Source organism: Triticum aestivum, chromosome 7B (assembly GCF_018294505.1).
Source record: "Triticum aestivum cultivar Chinese Spring chromosome 7B, IWGSC CS RefSeq v2.1, whole genome shotgun sequence".
NCBI classification, from domain to species: Eukaryota; Viridiplantae; Streptophyta; class Magnoliopsida; order Poales; family Poaceae; genus Triticum; species Triticum aestivum.
In genome coordinates, this window is record NC_057813.1 from 710,296,575 (window position 1) to 710,304,652 (window position 8,078).

The window sequence follows — 8,078 nt, forward strand, 5'->3', positions numbered from 1 at the left end:
GCACAGTAGGTTGCCTGTGCTCTGGTCCCAGAAAGGCCACCGCTCCTCCCCTCCCGTCGACGCCAAGCTTGCTGGGCTCAACATCAGCGGCTGATTAGTCACTTGGCGGCGATGTGGAGGCGGACAACTTCAATTCCCGGGGCTCTGGAGGCGGAGCTGCAGAGTGCCGAGGCGGAATTGGAGATGGTGAAGCTTCAGTTCTCGGGGTTGATGGCCGGAAACGGGTACCGGACACCGGCAATCATTTAGATTAGGTATTAATTATACTCCGAGTTGACTAGCACCGCTTTGATGTAATTGTAATGAAATTCGTCATGTTTATATGAAATTCGACCGTGTTTATATGAAATCCGGACTTGTTTGAATGAATTTCGTCCGGTTAGTTCGAGTTGTTACAAAATGTATGCGGCTACAGTTGGATGGCTGCCTCCCGCATCCGTGTCGGCGGACTTGTCCCTCTGTCCGTGGATGGATGCGGGAGGATTTTGCGGGTTGCAGTTGAAGATGCCCTAAGTAGGATCATAACACACGGAATTTTTCAGTTCTCTAGAACCATCATGAAATTTTAGGTGGACATAGAGGCGACTAGTTTTCTTTTTAGGTGGACAATGAAAAATCCAATTAAATATGGGGTACTATTTGCGAGCACAGCTATGAACCATTGTGTCGTGCCACGATCGTCCTTACATGTGGCCCCCCTTGTCGGTTAGGGAGAGTAAAGCTATTAGTGCGATTTGCAAAAAAATGGAATTCGCGTGCGGTGTTTTTCGCAACAAATTTAAGAAAGAACCTTTTCTGCAATTTAGTCCACATTTGAACTAAGGCCCTGTTTGGTTCATAAGTCCTAGGACTTTTTTTAGTCCCAACTTATAAGTCCCAAGTCCCTAAAAAGTCCCTACCTGTTTGGTTCCTGGAACTTATAAGTCCCTATAAGACCATATTACAACTATAAGTTCCTATAAGTCCCTCCTTGAAAGTCTTATTTAATAAGTCCCAAATGCCCACTTTAAGTCCCTATAAGTCCCTCATCTCTATTCCTAATGGAGCAGTTGGTATTCTCGCTTCCAGGTTTTTTTTCGTCCCACCTACCATGATTTTTTTGGTACCTCCTCCCACCTTCGCTGGTTTTTTTCATAAATTTTTTTTCTTCCCCTCCCCCCACTTCATCGGTTTATTTTCGCTTCACCCTCTCACACACCGAAAAAAACTGAACGGATCAGAACTTTCCATACTGACACAAATTATTTAGTAATGTCTTTATATAAAAGAATCAATCATAATCAATCTCTAAAGATCAAATCTAAATTAATTAATCTTCATAACATTTGTTTCCTTCCGAATCAGGTCCATAACTTCCCTTCCTTGTTTGGGCAGAAACTGTTTGGTAGCAGAGATTAGGAAGCTTCCTATGAGCATAGTAATAGGAAGTATTCTTTTTCTTGATGATTCGTTTCCATGCATGATGATAGTAAATTAGGCCAACATTCACCACTATTTATCAACGTCATCAATCGTGTCCATTCCTACCAGTTTTAAGAGAATCCATTCGCTACGTCTTTTTTAAGGGGATCCGCTCGCTACATCGTTGTGGCACGTTATTTTCACAAGCAATTCCCCTAAAAAACACAGCGCCCTACCTCGACTTCCCTACCTGGACGCCGCCGCCGCCGCCCACCGATCTCGCTGCCTCCCGGCGATCCCCTCCTCCCTCCCGCAGCTCGAACGACCCACTATTTTGGCCACGAGTACCGCCTGCCTCTTCGCCCATGCGTCGCCCCTCCTCTTCACCATAGCCACGAGCACCATCCGAGGCGGAGCCGTGGCGCCTCCACAGATGCGGCGGAGACACCATATCCGGTGGAGACGGTAGTGTAAATCTTCTCCCACTATGCTCCTTCCCCTGGTTACCGGCCTGCTCCACCTTCCCTCTGCTTCGTGTGGATCTGCTCATGTGCAGCAGTAAACTTTATTTAGGTAGAACTATTCTTCTAGGCCTTTTTTTGTTACTTACAAATTAACTTTTTGAGCCAATGCTTATGGCATGAAATATTACCTAGAGTTCTTTAATCAATCTGCTTGTCCATCGTTTCATTTGGTTCAATTACTATTAGCAAGAACGCATTGTGAAACCGTTAGCTTATGAATGTGTGCTCTTCCTGCATGAAGTATGGGAGGTTTTTTTTTCGTCCCACCTCCCATGGTTTTTTTGATACCTCCTCCCACCTTCGCTGGTTTTTTTCGTAGATTTTTTTCGTCCCCTCCCCCCACTTCATCGGTTTATTTTTGCGTCACCCTCTCACACAATGAAAGAAATCTGAACAGATCAGAACTTTCCATGCTGGCGCAAGTTATTTAGTAATGTAGAATCAATCACGAACAATCTCTAAAGATCAAATCTAAATTAATTAACCTTACCTTAAATCGCTCAATCACATTAATTAGAAAACAAATAATTGATTTTCAGAAAAAAAATCGCTCAATCACATTAACCTTACCTTAACTCATGGATGGTAATCAATCTCCAAACAAAGGAAACAATACATCGAGGGAGCGGTAAATAAACTCCCTTTCTTATGACATGTATATGATCTTTCCTTCCCTCTCCGTTGTCGAGCGTTCTTGATTCTCGAGGCCCATGCTTGGGCTACGTCACTGGGTCGTGACGGTGCCGGAGGACGAGAACGGCGAGGCCGGGTGCCGCGGCACCCCGTTGGCCGCGGCCGTTGAAGGGGGCGAAGAAGGGCGGCTTCCCTGGGCCTGGGAGTTGGTGCGGTGGAAGCGGCACTTGAAGGACCCGGCGTGGGTGGCCAGCACGCAGACGCACTTGGAAGCGGGCCACATCCTCCGCGTATTCTTGGAGCTGTGGCTAGCCGATTTACATGGAATTAATTCCCTCAGTTGTGGTGGCAAATATAATACACATAATCCATGCATATTGTTATGCACTAGCGTGTGTGTGAAATAGATTGATTATGGTCCCGTACCCAATAATATGGATATGTGTGTGTGTGTGTGTGTTAGAGAGAGAGGGGGCGGGGAGTGAGGAAAAGGAAGGCAGAGAGTGTGTGTGTGAGGATTTGATAGTAAAAAAGGTCGTCAATGTCACTGGATATGTATGAGAATATTAGTATTGAACTCTTAAAGTTAATGTGGCCCCGTTGCAACGCACGGGCGTTCTTCTAGTGTTTGGTTTAGATGGGACTTATAGAGACTTTTTTAAGTCCCTAAGCCAATAAGTCCCTGGAAACAAACGCCCTCTAAAGCCACAACTTCACCCGTAACATATATACCAGCAATCGTGCGAGCAAAACAATAAATGAAAAGGACACATAACTGTACATACATATCACATATTTGATCGATCAATGGATTAAGTGAACATTACTATGTATCCAGAAGAATGCGACCATGAGAGTACTCCGTATGACATACATATGGCTGTACATGCATATCACATATGGCATACTCCGTATGTGATCGATCAATGAATTAAGTCAACATTACACGTATCTACAAAAATGCGACGAAGAGAAAGAGAGTCGATGATCATGCCATCATCATGACCCTGAACTCGTCGAACGAGAGTTTGCCGTCGCCGTCGAGGTCGAATCTGCATATCATTGCCCGGCACTCCTCCACGCCCAGCTCGTGCGACCCCAGCCTGCTCAGCGTCCGCCTCAGGCTCGCCGGCGTAATCATCGTCGTCGTCGTGTCTTCCACGGACGACGACGCTTACATCCCGAAAGCCTCCCTCAAGCACCTTCGCTTCACGTCAGCATCGTCCGCTTCATGGGCGCCGGCGGCGGCCAGCCTCGAGAACTCTTCTTGGTTTAGCAGTCCGTCACCGTCGGTGTCCACCGCCGCGAGGGCCGCCACCGCCTCCTCCTCAGACACGTACTTGCCCAGCGTCGCCTCCGTGCAGCGCCGCAGCTCGGATGCGGACACCTTGCCGTCTGCCATCCTTGTCGAAGGCGGCGAACACCGACGGCACCGCCATGATCGAGTGACTATTCGTCGATCTTGCTTCCTTTTCGCTAAATAAGTGTTGCTGATGACTAGCTGATTGGGAGCTGCGAACTTGATTTGTATGCCTTGTTGATGGTATAATATGGCGCATGTATTGCGGGGTATATATACGCGCATGAACGGAAGACAAGATGTTGGCATCGACGAAAAACAATGCATATGTGAAATTTAGTATATCCGTGTTTTCTACGCGTACAAGTCCCTTCGAAGAAGTTTACCATCGATCATGGAGGTACTAAGTAAATGTGGCGCACGCGTGGACCTCAATTCCTTGCGTCAATTCATTTGAATCCGAATGATTTGAATATTGCTCACCAAGCCTGCCGCGCGGTCCTTGCGTCAATTAATTAAGCACCATGAAACCATGTTCTATATCCAAGGGCCAAATGTTTATGACAGCACGTGGATTGATGGATATGACGAATAATGAAGCTCCATCGATCGGCAACGCGGCCGTCAACGGCCGACACCGCCGACGACGCCAACGCGCTGGGCGAGATGTGCACGGCATGGCAGCCATAGTAATAGTTGTCTAGAGCTTAATTGATTAATTATTAGTAGGAAAAAAAATCATATTTCCAACTGCCTAGCAAGAAAGCTACTGCTAATCAGTTACAAAGTACTCATACATAACCTAAAAAATGTTTTATATTTTAATACGGTGGTAATAGCTTTTTTTCTTTCTAAAAATGAATATTGTTCCCGATGGATGGGATGTGTCATGCATAGGCGCAGAGCACCTCAGCCCATACTGCTACACAATTCGATGGAGGTATGTATCTGCTATTCAAACCCGAGAACGGCGACGGTGTGGACGAGCTCGTGCGCTCCCGCTAGCTGGACGAACGACTCCATGACGCGTAGCACAACGTATTTACTGCTATGGTGTGCATTGACGTTGAGTACAGGTGCTCCACAGTCCAAACTAACCTGAAAGTAGCGGCTCAGCTTCGTGTTGTTCCGTTGGAACATGAGTGTCGGAGCCGCCCATAACCGAATGCCGCCGTCAACTTCCGCTATTGAGACGGCATCCTCCGAAAGGGTACTTGGGTGCCCAACTCTGACAAGTAAAAGGGTACCCATGTTTGGGCCCATGGTCGTCTCGGCGTCGCTGACCAGTAAACACCGTCTCCCACGGCGTCAGTGCCCGTCACGCACACACATTAACTCCCCTAACCACCCATCGGTCCCACATCGGAAATTACGCATCTCAATGGAAAAGAACGCCTCTAGATACCGATAGCGCGCGAGCTCGTCCGCACCGGTGAATTTCCGATTCAAACCCCCTCTTGTTTCTGTTATGAAAAGACACGGTCAAGGTCAAATGATGTGTGACAGAAGTACCAACTGGACGACTAGTCTTCTCTTCTTTCATGGTGTTACTTCCGTGTCCTTTCTGGTTCTGGCAAGGAGAACATACCCGTACTATTAAATTTCTACGTGCTCATCTTATGTGCGATTCTTCTCATGTCATCGATCTCACATTGATATGAGTACGTATGCTTACATACGCGGCATTGTCCTATTCTCAGTTCTCTTTTGGACAGGAACGTGCAAATCATGTGGTAGGTACGCCAGTTTTTTGTTTTTTTTGCGGGTTAGTTGGTTGTTGTGAACATCTCTCTCTCTCTCTCTCTCTCTCTCTCTCTCTCTCCCTCTCTCTCTCTCTCTAAATGGAGTAAATTTCGGTAGGTGTTTCCATGTAAATATTCAGACTAGTAACTTGGTCTTTCAGGTTGACTAAGATACACGTTGCCGTCCAAAAGAGAACTGAGAATGATCAGCTTCGTTGGGTCAGTCGCTGATGTTCAACTCCGTGTTGCTATAAATCCACATGACATGCACGTCCAAAAGATACTGCAAATTGACGGGATCTGTATCTACTCTTTTGGGTCGGTCGCCTATGTTCAACTCCGTGTTGTTATAACAAGTTGCAGATTTTTTTTCCTGCAAAAAAAAAAAAACAAGTTGCAGATTAAAAAAAACGACCGGGCACATATAAGATGTGATCTACATATATTTCTCCTATCCTATATAACAAGGAGCTATATATAGTCATTATACTAAAAAAGGAGCTATATATGAGAGCGGCATTACTGGTTATAGCGGCATCTGAACACTTTATCCTGTTCGTTGGTTCACGACTTGGGATGCGCGCTAATGGGCCCATGTCAAACAATACGGACCAAGTAAAATGTTATCGGCCGGCTGAATACGGTCATGAACAGTTGTGTACGCCAGCTCACGGGCACGTTGTGGAAACGTGCGGTTACGTCGACGAGCCGGTTCGTGGCTCAGGTCCGTTAGAAAAATCTTGTTCCCCGAGCAGACACGTAAGGCCGCCGTCTGATGCAAAAAGCCGTCGTCATCGCTGCAGTAAATGATGTCCATGTAGGACAGGTGTGGGGCAGCTGGTGACATCGCGGTGTCCCTTCTTTGCAAAAATGAGCAATTCCCCCCACCCCGCCGCTCCCCCCTTCTCCCCAACCCTACGAAGCGAAGACGGCGGGAGGTGAAGGAATGGCGGCGGAAGGAAGTGCATCGATGTGCGTGGAAGAAGTGTAGAACGGGCTTGAATTTTTGCTAGATCCAGTCGACAAGTACGATGTTTAACTCATCACTCTATTCTTCGGTATCCAGGGATGCCCCAGCAACAGGAAGAGGCTGAATGCTTCTCATTTTCCCCCCTGATGCCGTAGATTTCCTTTGACTGAAGTCACTGCCGACGTTGAGCGGCCAGATCTACTAGTGCTGATGGACGTCTGACGGTCGGCGCCGGCAACTGGCGACTCATCTTGCGCGATTGTAGTTGGTCACACCGGCGCTTCATCTCATCCTAACAGGTCCCCGGGCAAGAGGCCGCTGTCACAAGCAAAATCTGCTGAATCCACTGAAAGTTAACCCCGAGGCACCGGGGTGGACCAGGAGGTAAATATCTGATTCATTGATCTTTTTTAAAGCGCACAATTTGGTAGAGGTGTGCAAATTACAGTAAAAAAAATTGTGACAGCTAGTGTCATGAAAACAAAACAAAGCTAGATTTATAGTCACACTAGTCATATCCTCCTGAGATTAAACCTTAAGATTGGCGAACTGAAAAGTGAGCATCCCTCAAATTTCAGGCTTCGAGTTGGGCACGCTCCCCCGAATAGAGTGCCATGTGCTGGGAGGGTAACTCCTTTGGAAGAAACCATACGGAGATATGCTGACAAACCTTCAGAAATTGTAGGAAGGCCAGAGATTGGGATGAGTTTTGATTCCCTTGGAGAAGCATACGATTTTTATAATCTATATTCATGGGAGCTTGGATTTGGTATACGATACGGCAAGAGTCATTTGAATGTTGAGAGGACTAAATGTATGCAAGAAATTTTTTGTGGATGCTCGGTCAGCACCATCAAAATCACAAAAAAATATTTTGGGGATAGTCATAGCCCTTGTATTTTCATATGTTAATCTCTGACTACTGGAAAATTGTTTGTAGGGGAAACCAGAGCAGCAGAATAGCAGGTCTTGCCGTTGCGAGTGCCCTGTGATGGTCAGAGTACTAAGAGCTACTGACAGTGGATGGTACATTGCTGAGCACCAGTCGAGTCACAATCATTCGTTGTCGCTTACGTGCGGAGAAAAAGTGCACTGGCCATCCCACAAACACTAGATGTGTACACAAAGGATTTGGTGAAACAGCTCAGGGCAAACAGTGTGAACCTCAACAAGGTGTATAGCATAGTTGGCAGCTTCTTCGGGTAGTCACAGAGCGTTCCTTTTACAAAAAGTTCATTGCGCAATCTATGCTGGAGAATAAGCCGAGACCAAGCTGATGATGATGTGAACAAAACCCTTGCCGTATTCAAAGAAATTTAGCAGAATGACCCAGAATTCACATATAGGGTCCAGGGCGATGAGGAAAGCAGAATCAAAAACCTTATGTGGATGAATGGGAACAACAAGTTGCAGTACAAGTTCTTTGGCGATGTTGTCACATTCGATACGACGTATCAGACAAATTTGTATGACTTGTCGTTTGGTTTGTTTGTTGGAGTGAACAACCA

General features: G+C 46.5%; 1 pseudogene; it reads right to left on the reverse strand.

Annotated features, from left to right (window-relative positions):
• Positions 1-3,372: 3,372 nt before the first annotated feature.
• On the reverse strand, positions 3,373-3,997 carry LOC123162711 (probable calcium-binding protein CML25/26; annotated as a pseudogene).
• Positions 3,998-8,078: the final 4,081 nt, after the last annotated feature.